Below are 19,491 nucleotides of genomic sequence, written 5' to 3' on the forward strand. Positions count from 1 at the left end.
GCTTGATTTCACTTCATTTGAACAAAAGCACTAATTTCAACATTACTGGACTCAGAAAGCTGTAAACTGACAATCTTGATAATTGAAGTCCTAACATTAGTTTTTGTGTATATAACTTCTAACACATTAAAAACTGTCTTACAGCATTGCAGAAAACATTTTATTTCATAAGACATAAGCATGTTTCAGTTTGGCAAGATTTGCACTGAATACTGAATGAAACAGCTTTCTCTAATAGAGAGAAAAGCTTTTGAGCAGATTTGGGCTTGATTTCATTTCATTTGAACAGAAACACTATTTCAACATTACTGGACTCAGAAAGCTGTAAACTGACAATCTTGATCATTGAAGTCCAAACATTAGTTTTTGAGCATATAACTTCTAACACATTAAAAACTGTCTTACATCATTGCAGAAAACATTGTATTTCATAAGGCATAAACATCTTTCAGTTTGGCAAGATTTGCACTGAATACTGAATGAAACAGCTTTCTCTAATAGAGAGAAAAGCTTTTGAGCAGATTTGGGCTTGATTTCACTTCATTTGAACAGAGGCACTATTTCAACATTACTGGACTCAGAAAGCTGTAAACTGACAATCTTGATCATTGAAGTCCTAACATAAGTTTTTGTGCAAATAACTTCTAACACATTAAAAACTGTCTTACAGCATTGCAGAAAACATTGTATTTCATAAGGCATAAACATCTTTCAGTTTGGCAAGATTTGCACTGAATACTGAATGAAACAGTTTTCTCTAATAGAGAGAAAAGCTTTTGAGCAGATTTGGGCTTGATTTGACTTCATTTGAACAGAGGCACTATTTCAACATTACTGGACTCAGAAAGCTGTAAACTGACAATCTTGATCATTGAAGTCATAACATTAGTTTTTGAGCATATAACTTCTAACACATTAAAAACTGTCTTACAGCATTGCAGAAAACATTTTATTTCATAAGACATAAGCATGTTTCAGTTTGGCAAGATTTGCACTGAATATTGAATGAAACAGCTTTCTCTAATAGAGAGACAAGCTCTTGAGCAGATTTGGGCTTGATTTCACTTCATTTGAACAGAGGCACTATTTCAACATTACTGGACTCAGAAAGCTGTAAACTGACAATCTTGATCATTGAAGTCCTAACATAAGTTTTTGTGCAAATAACTTCTAACACATTAAAAACTGTCTTACAGCATTGCAGAAAACATTGTATTTCATATGGCATAAGCATCTATCAGTTTGGCAAGATTTGCACTGCATACTGAATGAAACAGCTTTCTCTAATAGAGAGAAAAGCTTTTGAGCAGATTTGGGCTTGATTTCACTTCATTTGAACAAAAGCACTATTTCAACATTACTGGACTCAGAAAGCTGTAAACTGACAATCTTGATCATTGAAGTCCTAACATAAGTTTTTGTGCATATAACTTCTAACACATTAAAAACTGTCTTACAGCATTGCAGAAAACATTGTATTTCATATGGCATAAGCATCTATCAGTTTGGCAAGATTTGCACTGCATACTGAATGAAACAGCTTTCTCTATTAGAGAGACAAGCTTTTGAGCAGATTTGGGCTTGATTTCACTTCATTTGAACAACAGCAGTATTTCAACATTACTGGACTCAGAAAGCTGTAAACTGACAATCTTGATAATTGAAGTCCTAACATTAGTTTTTGTGTATATAACTTCTAACACATTAAAAACTGTCTTACAGCATTGCAGAAAACATTTTATTTCATAAGACATAAGCATGTTTCAGTTTGGCAAGATTTGCACTGAATACTGAATGAAACAGCTTTCTCTAATAGAGAGAAAAGCTTTTGAGCAGATTTGGGCTTGATTTCACTTCATTTGAACAAAAGCACTATTTCAACATTACTGGACTCAGAAAGCTGTAAACTGACAATCTTGATCATTGAAGTCCTAACATAAGTTTTTGTGCATATAACTTCTAACACATTAAAAACTGTCTTACAGCATTGCAGAAAACATTGTATTTCATATGGCATAAGCATCTATCAGTTTGGCAAGATTTGCACTGAATACTGAATGAAACAGCTTTCTCTATTAGAGAGACAAGCTTTTGAGCAGATTTGGGCTTGATTTCACTTCATTTGAACAAAAGCACTAATTTCAACATTACTGGACTCAGAAAGCTGTAAACTGACAATCTTGATAATTGAAGTCCTAACATTAGTTTTTGTGTATATAACTTCTAACACATTAAAAACTGTCTTACAGCATTGCAGAAAACATTTTATTTCATAAGACATAAGCATGTTTCAGTTTGGCAAGATTTGCACTGAATACTGAATGAAACAGCTTTCTCTAATAGAGAGAAAAGCTTTTGAGCAGATTTGGGCTTGATTTCATTTCATTTGAACAGAAACACTATTTCAACATTACTGGACTCAGAAAGCTGTAAACTGACAATCTTGATCATTGAAGTCCAAACATTAGTTTTTGAGCATATAACTTCTAACACATTAAAAACTGTCTTACAGCATTGCAGAAAACATTGTATTTCATAAGGCATAAACATCTTTCAGTTTGGCAAGATTTGCACTGAATACTGAATGAAACAGCTTTCTCTAATAGAGAGAAAAGCTTTTGAGCAGATTTGGGCTTGATTTCACTTCATTTGAACAGAGGCACTATTTCAACATTACTGGACTCAGAAAGCTGTAAACTGACAATCTTGATCATTGAAGTCCTAACATAAGTTTTTGTGCAAATAACTTCTAACACATTAAAAACTGTCTTACAGCATTGCAGAAAACATTGTATTTCATAAGGCATAAACATCTTTCAGTTTGGCAAGATTTGCACTGAATACTGAATGAAACAGCTTTCTCTAATAGAGAGAAAAGCTTTTGAGCAGATTTGGGCTTGATTTCACTTCATTTGAACAGAGGCACTATTTCAACATTACTGGACTCAGAAAGCTGTAAACTGACAATCTTGATCATTGAAGTCATAACATTAGTTTTTGAGCATATAACTTCTAACACATTAAAAACTGTCTTACAGCATTGCAGAAAACATTTTATTTCATAAGACATAAGCATGTTTCAGTTTGGCAAGATTTGCACTGAATATTGAATGAAACAGCTTTCTCTAATAGAGAGACAAGCTCTTGAGCAGATTTGGGCTTGATTTCACTTCATTTGAACAGAGGCACTATTTCAACATTACTGGACTCAGAAAGCTGTAAACTGACAATCTTGATCATTGAAGTCCTAACATAAGTTTTTGTGCAAATAACTTCTAACACATTAAAAACTGTCTTACAGCATTGCAGAAAACATTGTATTTCATATGGCATAAGCATCTATCAGTTTGGCAAGATTTGCACTGCATACTGAATGAAACAGCTTTCTCTAATAGAGAGAAAAGCTTTTGAGCAGATTTGGGCTTGATTTCACTTCATTTGAACAAAAGCACTATTTCAACATTACTGGACTCAGAAAGCTGTAAACTGACAATCTTGATCATTGAAGTCCTAACATAAGTTTTTGTGCATATAACTTCTAACACATTAAAAACTGTCTTACAGCATTGCAGAAAACATTGTATTTCATATGGCATAAGCATCTATCAGTTTGGCAAGATTTGCACTGCATACTGAATGAAACAGCTTTCTCTATTAGAGAGACAAGCTTTTGAGCAGATTTGGGCTTGATTTCACTTCATTTGAACAACAGCACTATTTCAACATTACTGGACTCAGAAAGCTGTAAACTGACAATCTTGATAATTGAAGTCCTAACATTAGTTTTTGTGTATATAACTTCTAACACATTAAAAACTGTCTTACAGCATTGCAGAAAACATTTTATTTCATAAGACATAAGCATGTTTCAGTTTGGCAAGATTTGCACTGAATACTGAATGAAACAGCTTTCTCTAATAGAGAGAAAAGCTTTTGAGCAGATTTGGGCTTGATTTCACTTCATTTGAACAAAAGCACTATTTCAACATTACTGGACTCAGAAAGCTGTAAACTGACAATCTTGATCATTGAAGTCCTAACATAAGTTTTTGTGCATATAACTTCTAACACATTAAAAACTGTCTTACAGCATTGCAGAAAACATTGTATTTCATATGGCATAAGCATCTATCAGTTTGGCAAGATTTGCACTGAATACTGAATGAAACAGCTTTCTCTATTAGAGAGACAAGCTTTTGAGCAGATTTGGGCTTGATTTCACTTCATTTGAACAAAAGCACTAATTTCAACATTACTGGACTCAGAAAGCTGTAAACTGACAATCTTGATAATTGAAGTCCTAACATTAGTTTTTGTGTATATAACTTCTAACACATTAAAAACTGTCTTACAGCATTGCAGAAAACATTTTATTTCATAAGACATAAGCATGTTTCAGTTTGGCAAGATTTGCACTGAATACTGAATGAAACAGCTTTCTCTAATAGAGAGAAAAGCTTTTGAGCAGATTTGGGCTTGATTTCACTTCATTTGAACAGAAGAACTATTTCAACATTACTGGACTCAGAAAGCTGTAAACTGACAATCTTGATCATTGAAGTCCTAACATTAGTTTTTGTGCATATAACTTCTAACACATTAAAAACTGTCTTACAGCATTGCAGAAAACATTTTATTTCATAAGACATAAGCATGTTTCAGTTTGGCAAGATTTGCACTGAATACTGAATGAAACAGCTTTCTCTATTAGAGAGACAAGCTTTTGAGCAGATTTGGGCTTGATTTCACTTCATTTGAACAGAACCACTATTTCAACATTACTGGACTCAGAAAGCTGTAAACTGACAATCTTGATCATTGAAGTACTAACATAAGTTTTTGTGCATATAACTTCTAACACATTAAAAACTGTCTTACAGCATTGCAGAAAACATTGTATTTCATATGGCATAAGCATCTATTAGTTTGGCAAGATTTGCACTGAATACTGAATGAAACAGCTTTCTCTATTAGAGAGACAAGCTTTTGAGCAGATTTGCGCTTGATTTCACTTCATTTGAACAAAAGCACTATTTCAACATTACTGGACTCAGAAAGCTGTAAACTGACAATCTTGATAATTGAAGTCCTAACATTAGTTTTTGTGTATATAACTTCTAACACATTAAAAACTGTCTTACAGCATTGCAGAAAACATTTTATTTCATAAGACATAAGCATGTTTCAGTTTGGCAAGATTTGCACTGAATATTGAATGAAACAGCTTTCTCTAATAAAGAGACAAGCTTTTGAGCAGATTTGGGCTAGATTTCACTTCATTTGAACAGAACCACTATTTCAACATTACTGGACTCAGAAAGCTGTAAACTGACAATCTTGATCATTGAAGTCCTAACATAAGTTTTTGTGCATATAACTTCTAACACATTAAAAACTGTCTTACAGCATTGCAGAAAACATTTTATTTCATAAGACATAAGCATGTTTCAGTTTGGCAAGATTTGCACTGAATATTGAATGAAACAGCTTTCTCTAATAAAGAGACAAGCTTTTGAGCAGATTTGGGCTAGATTTCACTTCATTTGAACAGAACCACTATTTCAACATTACTGGACTCAGAAAGCTGTAATCTGACAATCTTGATCATTGAAGTACTAACATAAGTTTTTGTGCATATAACTTCTAACACATTAAAAACTGTCTTACAGCATTGCAGAAAACATTTTATTTCATAAGACATAAGCATGTTTCAATTTGGCAAGATTTGCACTGAATACTGAATGAAACAGCTTTCTCTAATAGAGAGAAAAGCTTTTGAGCAGATTTGGGCTTGATTTCACTTCATTTGAACAGAACCACTATTTTAACATTACTGGACTCAGAAAGCTGTAAACTGACAATCTTGATCATTGAAGTACTAACATTAGTTTTTGTGCATATAACTTCTAACACATTAAAAACTGTCTTACAGCATTGCAGAAAACATTTTATTTCATAAGACATAAGCATCTATCAGTTTGGCAAGATTTGCACTGAATACTGAATGAAACAGCTTTCTCTATTAGAGCAACCCGTTCTCATCAGTCTGCGTATAAATAACACGACTTTACACTTTCTATTTGCGTGTAATGCATACGCCAAATGCCATTTTTGCGTGCATATGATACGCCAATCCTTCCCATTAATTTCGGTGGAGAGCAGATGCGTCAAAATAACACGCATCATCTTCAGCGGCAGTGACGTCACCAGCGAGGCTCGTTCAGTTCACCTGATGCGCGTACACCTTCAAACAGGTAAGCAAGGGTAAATATATTTTTTTCTTCTTCTTTTTGTAATGATATCACGTGGTTAAGCGTATTGTTTTAATTATTTCAGTATTTCTGCATCACGTTAGACAGGGTCGTGTTTTTAAAGGGCAGTTTATGCTCAAATTATGGGTCAGTGGGCTGCTCAGCTAGCCTACCATTGTCATTAGCCTAAGCTAACCTGTACTGTTTATAGACCTGTTGCAGTTTTAAATAAATAATGATGTGACATATGGGTCTTCAGCTTTTAGACATGAGACTAATACAAGCACAACAAAGCACCCAACCCAATATCGCGTGATAATCGTGATCGTGTAAAAAGTCCACACATTTAGCATATTTTTACAATACTAGCCTAACTTTTGCTTGACCACGTCATGTGTAGCCAATACACACACAGTAACTACAGCATATTTACCATGCTTCTCCTACTGTAACCGTAGTTTTACTCTGGACTTTGTAACGCACATAACCACGACATTTACTATGGGTTTACCATAGTAACCATAGTTTTACTCTGGTATTTGTATTTACTAACACACAATAACCACAACATTTACTATGGGTTTACCATAGTAACCATAGTTTTACTCTGGTATTTGTAGTTACTAACACACATAACCACGACATTTACTATGGGTTTACCATAGTAACCATAGTTTTACTCTGGTATTTGTAGTTACTAACACACATAACCACGACATTTACTATGGGTTTACCATAGTAACCATAGTTTTACTCTGGTATTTGTAGTTACTAACACACATAACCACACTATGGGTTTACCATAGTAACCATAGTTTTACTCTGGTATTTGTAGTTACTAACACACATAACCACGACACTTACCAGGATTTTACCACAGTAACTGTGTTTTTACTCTACACTATTTGTAAAGCACAGTAACCACTAAGTTTGCCATGCCTTTAATATCTTTTTGTGATGTAATTGTAATTCAGTGTTTTTTCTGTCTTGCAGTTACGTCGGATTACATACTCCACAACAACCTGTAATCCAGCAGATCTTTAAAGAAGCCATCTCTTGTAAAATCTCTCTCTCTCTCTCTCTCTCTCTCTCTCTCTCTCTCTCTCTCTCTCTCTCTCTCTCTCTCTCTCGCTCTGCTAGAATTAACAGGGAACTTCAACTCCACGCTCCCAATGCTGATATTGAAGAAGCTGTCAAGGGGGCTGAACAAGTCCTTCAAAGGATCAACCCTTCACAGGTAATGTTGAAGACTCTTAGTTATAACTGATTTGCTTTAATGTACGCATCCTTATATTATGTGTTAATCAAATATTTTGGTCACAGATCATTTTAACACACTGTCTCAACATGTTTATATTTCAGGAAGGCCTGTCATGAGATTTGAATTTGACCATCTTGTGCATTTATGAAGAAGACCAAAAGCTGCAAAGGCAAACACTTCCAATGGTACGTCAGATACATTTTTCTCAGCATTTGATGTTTCTTAAATTTTGGTTCACTTAGCCCATCAGGAAGAACACTCAACAAAGAGCATGTTGTAGTAGTAATAATTCATCCAATAATCATATTATATTGCACAAGCGTACTTGTACAAAATTCTACAACTTTTACTCCTACTGCTGTTATTGGCCATTACCACAGCTCCCATCAGATTGTGCCCATTGTAAGAGTGTTTATATCATGAAGTTTAAATGAAGTCCATTGTATTCTTTATTAATCTTTACAAATTGGTGCCGCCTCTTCCTGTTTCAACAGTACATGATATCTGTCCACACCTCATAGTCTGCCTTTCTTTCTATGGTGATGTTACTGAACACATCTGTCTTAGAAGCAAGAGAATGGAAATCCTAGTTTAACTTTTCAAGTGCTACAAATCAGATCTTCAGTGAATTTGGGCAATCAGATCACTTAAAGTTGTTCACACAAAGACCAATAACTATAATGAGAAGTATTTTAGCATCCACACCAACAGACAGTACTGTTCTCTTAAATCTCTTAAATGTTCCCCTCATTCTGTTAAATTTATACACAAAATTCTGCCTTTCTCTGCCTTTTTCACTTCATCTTCATGCTGTACTCCCTCACTCACACATTCTTTTATGCTCTGTTGTAAGGCAGAAACTGAGAGTTTGCATGATGGCATTTTCTCAGACGCTGAATCTGATGTGTACAGATGAACTCAGGAGCCTACTAGAGTTGCCACGGAACTTGTGCTTGAAGTATATAATTATATCTGCTTTATTTATATTTTTAAACAACAATAATGATTAAACATGGGGTCAATAAATATTTTCTTGTTTTACAGCTGAAGACCAGAAACGCAAAGAAAATCAGTCAAACCAGTCCTAAAGAAATGAGGAATGAACATGGACTTCTTGTGCCCCAAAAGAAAAGACAGAAAGGTGAAAAGTTTCACATTTCCATTTGTATGTCTGAATTCAATGCAGTTATGTGTGGTACAACATTGATGTTGATCATTTAAAAGACTTTTCAAGTCCGCAGTTATAGTTTTTCACATATACATCTTTTTTATAGCTCCTAAAATGAGCAAATAAGCTGTGCATCATATCTGTGATTTGGAAAGGAAATGACTGAATATGGTGAGTACTGACACCTGCAACTGTATTCACCAACACTATTACTCTAGAATGGTTATTGCTGTTATTGCTGACTTATTGTTTTGTCTGTTTGTTTGAATTAAGATGAAGCCAGTTGATGAAGATATCAATTGAATGGCCACCGAGTGCATCACTGCTACCTGAACCCATCAGTTATCTTCTGTGAAGACTGCATTTACAAACCGCTCTACTGCGACAGCTCAGATGTTACGGTCCGTAAAAGTAAACATCACAGCTAAACAACAAGAGCTAGTTGTGGTGGGATTCTTTTGGCCAATATCCCCAACAAGAATCAATGTTAAGTCCAGTGCAACAATTATAAATAAAAATACTATATATTGTTTATTGATTTACCATACCCTAATTACATGTTTTGGCCCTCCAGGACATCTAGACCAGGTGGAGTGTGAGGAGGACCGTCAGAGACTCCAGCCAGCCGAGCCATGGATTGCTCTCACTGTTACCATCAGGCATGCGTTATCACAGAACCTACACCAGCAGACAGTGAGACAAGTTCCTTTCACAGGCAATCAGACTGAACTGAACTCATACCAGTAAAACCATACACACCCCACCAACCTCATATGCCCTGCACTCTTATCAGTTATGCTGACTGGACTCAATATTATTATGCACCCTGACATTCTGTTTGCACTAATTCATACCGTGCTTTACTGCAGAGATGTATGTGTACTGTGATTATTATTGTTTTCAATTCATGCTCTCTGTATAGCATAATTTTTAACATATATTGTTCTCTACCTGAATTGAGTCCCTTATATATGTGTGTTGCATATATATATTCAGAATTTGTATTTCATATATATTCATGAATTAATTCATTTGTCATCCGTACTATCAGGCTGCAGTCTGCACCCAAGACTTTCATCACCTGTATACTTGTGTTCATTGTATTGTGACAATAAAGATATTTGATTTAAATTAGTTACATGTCTTTTGTTCATCAGTTGTGCTGTAGGGTGCTGCATAACAACTGCAAAAAAAAATGTATGACATGGAAGATTATGATATGTCCAGGACATGGACAAGCAAGAAGAGGAAGAAAAGCAGGAGAGCTCTAAAAACTTGATGTGATTCTTTGGGGCTCAAGACATTTCACCATGCATGCATTTGCATGGCTTCATCTGATTAGAAAAACATGGTTTTAACATAACCCATTTTTAATGTTGTTAAAAATTGTATATCATTTGTCTTAATACACTACTTTAGTTGTCTTTATGTTGTATCCTCCAGTAAAGTACTGCACATGGTGTTGGATAATAAAGTAGGGTGAATATTCTATATTAAGAATGGTGTTTGGTAAATACATCATTTAATTTTGTAAACAATAGATAAATGTGTTTTAATTAAGAAATGAACATTTGGTTACATTAATGACATTCAGTTAGATGAAGGGCAGGCTGAAAGCTGCATTAGAAGATACTGCATGGACTATAATGCTGCAGGAATTTCATGCACAACTGAAGGTGATGGACAAGGGAAAGATCAACATGAATCCAGTACTGTATAATAAGCAAGATGAGCATGCACATTACTGATGTTTAGTACCCGAGGAGGACAAATATGAGGAGTATTTTACACAGAGACACAAATTAGCTCTTAATATTATGATTCTTTGCATTGCATGAATTGTATGGCTTTGCACTATAAACTACACACTCTCTGTACCTTGTCTTACTGAATGACACATTGACACTGTGAAAGTACAATGAAGTGTCACAGTATGTATTGGTTGTTTAAATTTGGTGTCTTTGTTTACTTTCAATACTGTATCCTTGCACCTGATGTAATTCAATATTTGGAGCCTATTCCAAATAGGCACTGATGTATATTTTTATGGTTCTATTCTTATTCTAAGATAAACATGACTTACAACTTACATATTGGCAATTTGTTGAAAAGAAAAACTTAAAAATTATGACTCAGCACAGTCTGTTGTCCATGATGAGAAAGGTATGTGTATGTTTTACTGCCCTTCCATCTTCAAGGGCCCAGTAGAGTCCCCTAGAAGAGCAAAAAAATGTAAATTTCAAATGGCTGTAAATCAAAGTCTGATTATAGTGTCAAAGAAAAAATTGGCAGGACAACTACTTATGCTATGCTAATTAAATAATGTTGGACAGAGTTTTCAAACATATATGGAAAGGTGGTATAAAGGTGTTTAAAAAAGTGCACTTAGTAAAATATCGAATTTCAGCCTGCCTCTTAAATATGTCATTAATGTTTACACAATGAACATGTTTAGATGACCCTTTGTTAAAAAAGATTGCATTTTCCCATTTTTTTAATTATTAAACATTTTAAACTACATTACCCATAAGCCTCTGCCATTCTATCGTTTGAACGCGAGTAATATTAGCGCTGGTATTTGGAGTTTATTGGAGTTGTGCTTAGGGTTAGGGTTACGATTTCGGTAAAGAGGTAATTTCTCACGACATAGCAACACTGCATTGTTAACTGAAGGTGTTACTGACGTAATAATTACAGTCAAACGGACTTTGCAACATTAAGCGGTTTATAATTTGGGTTAAAAGATAGTCCAATCACAGCGAGTTCTGCGAGAGCCAAGGGAACGTCAATGCCAATGGCAACCCAGTTGAGCAGAGGCGTCACACTAACTTGTACATATATGGTCATTTATGCCGGGAGCTTCCGGGTTCCTGTAGTGAATGGACAGAAGCTGCAGTTACCCTGATGCAGCAAGAAATACGTTGATTAAAGGTGTTTTTTTGTTTTGTGTTTTAACGAAGGTATAATGATTCCCATTGTATTGAATAGGCTACATTGTTTACACTAATATTAGTGTACAGTACTTAAACTCAAAAGTTTGCATATACTGTGTGAAAAATAAATGTCAAAATGTTTCATTTGCTTAAAAAAAACACCTCTGAAGATTATTTAAACACAATATTTTTCTACTACTCAATTTTCCTTCTGTAATATTTACAATGTATTTATAGTGTATTAAAGGTAAACAATTTATCACATCTACGTTTCATGGAAATGGACCCTAAAAACTTGCCATTCTTAGATCCACCAGTTGAACTATATGAATAGAAAACAAACAAACAAACATCATGACATCAATCACTCATTGTCTAGTCATTTTACAGTGTTTATTGATATGTCAAACTTTTCGCAGATAAACATAGTGCCCAGAACAGTCTCTCTCCAGTTTATTCCACTATGAAAAAAAAAGAAAAGTTGATAAAAAAAAATGCATAGAGGTAACTAAGTGAAAACAAACAAACCAAATTGCAGCAGAAACTCCCTTCAAAAAACATAAGTTTAATATTCAAAAATAAAAAGGGAATTTGTTTACAGAAATCCTGACAAAAGATGCCAAAGAATAATCAAGGCTACAGTTGAAAATATATTGTTTTCTTCCCTTTATCAACCAAATAGGCAAAAATGATTAAGAACAATGCTCCAATATTTTACAATTATCACCTTTAAAAACATATATCCTGTAATCATTGTTTGCTTCTATTGTGAATAAATGCAAAACAAATAAATGGTTAATAATAATAATTATTATTATGTGTATATATATATATATATATATATATATATATATATATATATATATATATATATATATATATACAGGAGTGCTTATAGTAGAGATTGGAGTGATGAATGTAGAGGAAAAATGAATACAAGCAGAAATGCTAAGACTGGAGGTTGGCAGTAAAGGACTGAGAGCAGATGTGTCACACAAGAGAGGAAGATCTGGAAGCTTTTGAATGGGCTGATATTGTGAAGAGCTGATGAAGAATGATTAAGTAATCTGTGAGAAATCCTGCAGGAAGAAACAAAGATAATTTATCACATTATGAACAACAAAAACACTGACAACAACAAAATTGTACAGTACTGTCTGTTGGTGTGGATGCTAAAATACTTCTCATTATAGTTATTGGTCTTTGTGTGAACAACTTTAAGTGATCTGATTGCCCAAATTCACTGAAGATCTGATTTGTAGCACTTGAAAAGTTAAACTAGGATTTCCATTCTCTTGCTTCTAAGACAGATGTGTTCAGTAACATCACCATAGAAAGAAAGGCAGACTATGAGGTGTGGACAGATATCATGTACTGTTGAAACAGGAAGAGGCGGCACCAATTTGTAAAGATTAATAAAGAATACAATGGACTTCATTTAAACTTCATGATATAAACACTCTTACAACGGGCACAATCTGATGGGAGCTGTGGTAATGGCCAATAACAGCAGTAGGAGTAAAAGTTGTAGAATTTTGTACAAGTACGCTTGTGCAATATAATATGATTATTGGATGAATTATTACTACTACAACATGCTCTTTGTTGAGTGTTCTTCCTGATGGGCTAAGTGAACCAAAATTTAAGAAACATCAAATGCTGAGAAAAATGTATCTGACGTACCATTGGAAGTGTTTGCCTTTGCAGCTTTTGGTCTTCTTCATAAATGCACAAGATGGTCAAATTCAAATCTCATGACAGGCCTTCCTGAAATATAAACATGTTGAGACAGTGTGTTAAAATGATCTGTGACCAAAATATTTGATTAACACATAATATAAGGATGCGTTCATTAAAGCAAATCAGTTATAACTAAGAGTCTTCAACATTACCTGTGAAGGGTTGATCCTTTGAAGGACTTGTTCAGCCCCCTTGACAGCTTCTTCAATATCAGCATTGGGAGCGTGGAGTTGAAGTTCCCTGTTAATTCTAGCAGAGCGAGAGAGAGAGAGAGAGAGAGAGAGAGAGAGAGAGAGAGAGAGAGAGAGAGAGAGAGAGAGAGAGAGAGAGAGAGAGATTTTACAAGAGATGGCTTCTTTAAAGATCTGCTGGATTACAGGTTGTTGTGGAGTATGTAATCCGACGTAACTGCAAGACAGAAAAAACACTGAATTACAATTACATCACAAAAAGATATTAAAGGCATGGCAAACTTAGTGGTTACTGTGCTTTACAAATAGTGTAGAGTAAAAACACAGTTACTGTGGTAAAATCCTGGTAAGTGTCGTGGTTATGTGTGTTAGTAACTACAAATACCAGAGTAAAACTATGGTTACTATGGTAAACCCATAGTGTGGTTATGTGTGTTAGTAACTACAAATACCAGAGTAAAACTATGGTTACTATGGTAAACCCATAGTAAATGTCGTGGTTATGTGTGTTAGTAACTACAAATACCAGAGTAAAACTATGGTTACTATGGTAAACCCATAGTAAATGTCGTGGTTATTGTGTGTTAGTAAATACAAATACCAGAGTAAAACTATGGTTACTATGGTAAACCCATAGTAAATGTCGTGGTTATGTGCGTTACAAAGTCCAGAGTAAAACTACGGTTACAGTAGGAGAAGCATGGTAAATATGCTGTAGTTACTGTGTGTGTATTGGCTACACATGACGTGGTCAAGCAAAAGTTAGGCTAGTATTGTAAAAATATGCTAAATGTGTGGACTTTTTACACGATCACGATTATCACGCGATATTGGGTTGGGTGCTTTGTTGTGCTTGTATTAGTCTCATGTCTAAAAGCTGAAGACCCATATGTCACATCATTATTTATTTAAAACTGCAACAGGTCTATAAACAGTACAGGTTAGCTTAGGCTAATGACAATGGTAGGCTAGCTGAGCAGCCCACTGACCCATAATTTGAGCATAAACTGCCCTTTAAAAACACGACCCTGTCTAACGTGATGCAGAAATACTGAAATAATTAAAACAATACGCTTAACCACGTGATATCATTACAAAAAGAAGAAGAAAAAAATATATTTACCCTTGCTTACCTGTTTGAAGGTGTACGCGCATCAGGTGAACTGAACGAGCCTCGCTGGTGACGTCACTGCCGCTGAAGATGATGCGTGTTATTTGGACGCATCTGCTCTCCACCGAAATTAATGGGAAGGATTGGCGTATCATATGCACGCAAAAATGGCATTTGGCGTATGCATTACACGCAAATAGAAAGTGTAAAGTCGTGTTATTTATACGCAGACTGATGAGAACGGGTTGATTAGAGAGACAAGCTTTTGAGCAGATTTGGGCTTGATTTCACTTCATTTGAACAAAAGCACTATTTCAACATTACTGGACTCAGAAAGCTGTAAACTGACAATCTTGATAATTGAAGTCCTAACATTAGTTTTTGTGTATATAACTTCTAACACATTAAAAACTGTCTTACAGCATTGCAGAAAACATTTTATTTCATAAGACATACGCATGTTTCAGTTTGGCAAGATTTGCACTGAATGTTGAATTAAACAGCTTTCTCTAATAAAGAGACAAGCTTTTGAGCAGATTTGGGCTAGATTTCACTTCATTTGAACAGAACCACTATTTCAACATTACTGGACTCAGAAAGCTGTAAACTGACAATCTTGATCATTGAAGTACTAACATAAGTTTTTGTGCATATAACTTCTAAACACATTGAAAACTGTCTTACAGCTTTGCAGAAAACATTGTATTTCATAAGGCATAAGCATGTATCCGTTTGGCAAGATTTGCACTGAATACTGAATGAAACAGCTTTCTCTAATAGAGAGAAAAGCTTTTGAGCAGATTTGGGCTTGATTTCACTTCATTTGAACAGAAGCACTATTTCAACATTACTGGACTCAGAAAGCTGTAAACTGACAATCTTGATCATTGAAGTCCTAACATAAGTTTTTGTGCATATAACTTCTAACACATTAAAAACTGTCTTACAGCATTGTAGAAAACATTTTATTTCATAAGACATAAAAATGTTTCAGTTTGGCAAGATTTGCACTGAATATTGAATGAAACAGCTTTCTCTAATAGAGAGACCAAGCTTTTGAGCAGATTTGGGCTAGATTTCACTTCATTTGAACAGAAGCACTATTTCAACATTACTGGACTCAGAAAGCTGTAAACTGACAATCTTGATCATTGAAGTCCTAACATTAGTTTTTGTGCATATAACTTCTAACACATTAAAAACTGTCTTACAGCATTGCAGAAAACATTTTATTTCATAAGGCATAAGCATCTATCCGTTTGGCAAGATTTGCACTGAATATTGAATGAAACAGCTTTCTCTAATAGAGAGACAAGCTTTTGAGCAGATTTGGGCTTGATTTCACTTCATTTGAACAAAAGCACTATTTCAACATTACTGGACTCAGAAAGCTGTAAACTGACAATCTTGATCATTGAAGTCCTAACATAAGTTTTTGTGCATATAACTTCTAACACATTAAAAACTGTCTTACAGCTTTGCAGAAAACATTTTATTTCATAAGGCATAAGCATCTATCCGTTTGGCAAGATTTGCACTGAATAATGAAAGAAACAGCTTTCTCTAATAGAGAGAAAAGCTTTTGAGCAGATTTGGGCTTGATTTCACTTCATTTGAACAGAAGCACTATTTCAACATTACTGGACTCAGAAAGCTGTAAACTGACAATCTTGATCATTGAAGTCCTAACATTAGTTTTTGTGCATATAACTTCTAACACATTAAAATCTGTCTTACAGCATTGCAGAAAACATTGTATTTCATAAGGCATAAACATCTTTCAGTTTGGCAAGATTTGCACTGAATACTGAATGAAACAGCTTTCTCTAAAAGAGAGAAAAGCTTTTGAGCAGATTTGGGCTTGATTTCACTTCATTTGAACAGAAGCACTATTTCAGCATTACTGGACTCAGAAAGCTGTAAACTGACAATCTTGATCATTGAAGTTCTAACATTAGTTTTTGTGCATATAACTTCTAACACATTAAAAACTGTCTTACAGCATTGCAGAAAACATTTTATTTCATAAGACATAAGCATGTTTCAGTTTGGCAAGATTTGCACTGAATATTGAATGAAACAGCTTTCTCTAATAGAGAGACAAGCTTTTGAGCAGATTTGAGCTAGATTTCACTTCATTTGAACGGAAGCACTATTTCAGCATTACTGGACTCAGAAAGCTGTAAACTGACAATCTTGATCATTGAAGTCCTAACATAAGTTTTTGAGCATATAACTTCTAACACATTAAAAACTGTCTTACAGCATTGCAGAAAACATTGTATTTCATAAGGCATAAACATCTTTCAGTTTGGCAAGATTTGCACTGAATACTGAATGAAACAGCTTTCTCTAATAGAGAGAAAAGCTTTTGAGTAGATTTGGGCTTGATTTCACTTCATTTGAACAGAAGCACTATTTCAACATTACTGGACTCAGAAAGCTGTAAACTGACAATCTTGATCATTGACGTACTAACATAAGTTTTTGTGCATATAACTTCTAACACATTAAAAACTGTCTTACAGCTTTGCAGAAAACATTGTATTTCATAAGGCATAAGCATCTATCCGTTTGGCAAGATTTGCACTGAATACTGAATGAAACAGCTTTCTCTAATAGAGAGAAAAGCTTTTGAGCAGATTTGGGCTTGATTTCACTTCATTTGAACAGAAGCACTATTTCAACATTACTGGACTCAGAAAGCTGTAAACTGACAATCTTGATCATTGAAGTCCTAACATAAGTTTTTGTGCATATAACTTCTAACACATTAAAAACTGTCTTACAGCATTGTAGAAAACATTTTATTTCATAAGACATGAGAATGTTTCAGTTTGGCAAGATTTGCACTGAATATTGAATGAAACAGCTTTCTCTAATAGAGAGACCAAGCTTTTGAGCAGATTTGGGCTTGATTTCACTTCATTTGAACAGAAGCACTATTCCAACATTACTGGACTCAGAAAGCTGTAAACTGACAATCTTGATCATTGAAGTCCTAACATTAGTTTTTGTGCATATAACTTCTAACACATTAAAAACTGTCTTACAGCATTGCAGAAAACATTGTATTTCATAAGACATACGCATGTTTCAGTTTGGCAAGATTTGCACTGAATATTGAATGAAACAGCTTTCTCTAATAGAGAGACAAGCTTTTGAGCAGATTTGGGCTAGATTTCACTTCATTTGAACAGAAGCACTATTTCAGCATTACTGGACTCAGAAAGCTGTAAACTGACAATCTTGAGCATTGTAGTCCTAACATAAGTTTTTGTGCATATAACTTCTAACACATTAAAAACTGTCTTACAGCATTGCAGAAAACATTGTATTACATAAGGCATAAGCACCTTTCAGTTTGGCAAGATTTGCACTGAATATTGAATGAAACAGCTTTCTCTAATAGAGAGAAAAGCTTTTGAGTAGATTTGGGCTTGATTTCACTTCATTTGAACAGAAGCACTATTTCAACATTACTGGACTCAGAAAGCTGTAAACTGAAAATCTTGATAATTGAGGTACTAACATAAGTTTTTGTGCATATAACTTCTAACAGATTAAAAACTGTCTTACAGCTTTGCAGAAAACATTGTATTTCATAAGGCATAAGCATCTATCCGTTTGGCAAGATTTGCACTGCATACTGAATGAAACAGCTTTCTCTAATAGAGAGAAAAGCTTTTGAGCAGATTTGGGCTTGATTTCACTTCATTTGAACAGAAGCACTATTTCAACATTACTGGACTCAGAAAGCTGTAAACTGACAATCTTGATCATTTAAGTCATAACATTAGTTTTTGTGCATATAACTTCTAACACATTAAAAACTGTCTTACAGCATTGTAGAAAACATTTTATTTCATAAGACATAAGAATGTTTCAGTTTGGCAAGATTTGCACTGAATATTGAATGAAACAGCTTTCTCTAATAGAGAGACCAAGCTTTTGAGCAGATTTGGGCTTGATTTCACTTCATTTGAACAGAAGCACTATTTCAACATTACTGGACTCAGAAAGCTGTAAACTGACAATCTTGATCATTGAAGTCCTAACATTAGTTTTTGTGCATATAACTTATAACACATTAAAAACTGTCTTACAGCATTGCAGAAAACATTTTATTTCATAAGACATAAGCATGTTTCAGTTTGGCAAGATTTGCACTGAATATTGAATGAAAGAGCTTTCTCTAATAGAGAGACAAGCTTTTGAGCAGATTTGGGCTAGATTTCACTTCATTTGAACAGAAGCACTATTTCAACATTATTGGACTCAGAAAGCTGTAAACTGACAATCTTGAGCTTTGTAGTCCTAACATAAGTTTTTGTGCATATAACTTCTAACACATTAAAAACTGTCTTACAGCATTGCAGAAAACATTGTATTACATAAGGCATAAGCACCTTTCAGTTTGGCAAGATTTGCACTGAATATTGAATGAAACAGCTTTTTATAATAGAGAGACAAGCTTTTGAGCAGATTTGGACTAGATTTCACTTCATTTGAACAGAAGCACTATTTCAACATTACTGGACTCAGAAAGCTGTAAACTGACAATCTTGATAATTGAAGTCCTAACATAAGTTTTTGTGCCTATAACTTCTAACACATTAAAAACTGTATTACAGCATTGCATAAAACATTGTATTTCATAAGGCATAAGCATCTTTCATTTTGGCAAGATTTGCACTGAATATTGAATGAAACAGCTTTCTCTAATAGAGAGAAAAGCTTTTGAGCAGATTTGGGCTTGATTTCACTTCATTTGAACAGAAGCACTATTTCAACATTATTGGACTCAGAAAGCTGTAAACTGACAATCTTGAGCAT

At 34.4% G+C, this 19,491-nt stretch overlaps 2 long non-coding RNA genes across 10 annotated transcripts; one reads left to right on the forward strand and one right to left on the reverse strand.

Moving 5' to 3' along the window:
* Positions 1–6,002: 6,002 nt before the first annotated feature.
* LOC127947950 (uncharacterized) lies at positions 6,003–9,715 on the forward strand. 6 transcript variants are annotated; one of them, XR_008151900.1, is made up of 6 exons: positions 6,003–6,264; positions 7,245–7,488; positions 7,614–7,697; positions 8,366–8,470; positions 8,557–8,653; positions 9,255–9,715. It is a non-coding gene; the product is annotated as an uncharacterized LOC127947950 (long non-coding RNA). The 6 variants fall into 6 exon arrangements; XR_008151798.1 differs by having other exon boundaries at positions 6,003–6,254; XR_008151849.1 differs by having other exon boundaries at positions 6,003–6,254; positions 8,370–8,470.
* Positions 9,716–12,157: 2,442 nt separating this feature from the next.
* LOC127948311 (uncharacterized) lies at positions 12,158–14,909 on the reverse strand. Of its 4 annotated transcripts, none has more exons than XR_008152068.1 (4): positions 14,678–14,909; positions 13,506–13,602; positions 13,297–13,380; positions 12,158–12,692 (listed from the first exon to the last, which is right to left on the reverse strand). It is a non-coding gene; the product is annotated as an uncharacterized LOC127948311 (long non-coding RNA). The 4 variants fall into 4 exon arrangements; XR_008152062.1 differs by having other exon boundaries at positions 13,506–13,761; XR_008152069.1 differs by having other exon boundaries at positions 14,668–14,909.
* Between the last annotated feature and the right edge of the window lie 4,582 nt (positions 14,910–19,491).

The sequence above is a fragment of the Carassius gibelio genome, chromosome A1 (genome assembly GCF_023724105.1).
Source record: "Carassius gibelio isolate Cgi1373 ecotype wild population from Czech Republic chromosome A1, carGib1.2-hapl.c, whole genome shotgun sequence".
NCBI lineage: Eukaryota > Metazoa > Chordata > Actinopteri > Cypriniformes > Cyprinidae > Carassius > Carassius gibelio.